The sequence below is a fragment of the Octodon degus genome, unplaced genomic scaffold (assembly GCF_000260255.1).
Source record: "Octodon degus isolate 3935 unplaced genomic scaffold, OctDeg1.0 scaffold00112, whole genome shotgun sequence".
Classification (NCBI taxonomy): Eukaryota; Metazoa; Chordata; class Mammalia; order Rodentia; family Octodontidae; genus Octodon; species Octodon degus.
The window spans coordinates 3,880,766-3,881,294 of NW_004524688.1; positions in this window are offsets into that span (position 1 = coordinate 3,880,766).

The window sequence follows — 529 nt, forward strand, 5'->3', positions numbered from 1 at the left end:
CCCTGTGTTTTTGCTTAGCTTAGCTTGTACTAAGTAGGTGCTTTAGACCACTGAGCCATCTCACCAGCCTCATTTGCCTCAGTTTTGAATGAATCAACTTGGAATGAAAGTGCCTACCTTTGTTGAGTCAAAATTATATTTGTGTACGTAGCTGAGTTCCATTCAGTTCCACGGTTGAGTAGTGTCTTGCAGCATAAATATGCCACAGTTTATTTACTTGTTCTGTAATAAAGAACACCTTGTTGGATGCAGTGTTTGCTAATAAGCTCAGGTTGCTGTCGAGATGACTGTGTGCACTGGCTCTCTTGTGCTCGCCTTTCCCCTGGACACAGGCCAGAGTGTGCAGTGCTGGGCCACGCACCTGGTACGGGGGTGGCCAGCAGCACCAGGACACGCTCCATGATTCTCAGTGGCGGCGGCTCCCCCCTCCTTTAGGAGGGTCTCCGCTGCTCCACCTTCTTGGCAATGCCTGGTGGTTACATCTTTCGTAGTCTGCCACCCTGACAGGTGTGTGCCGGTGGCTTAGATA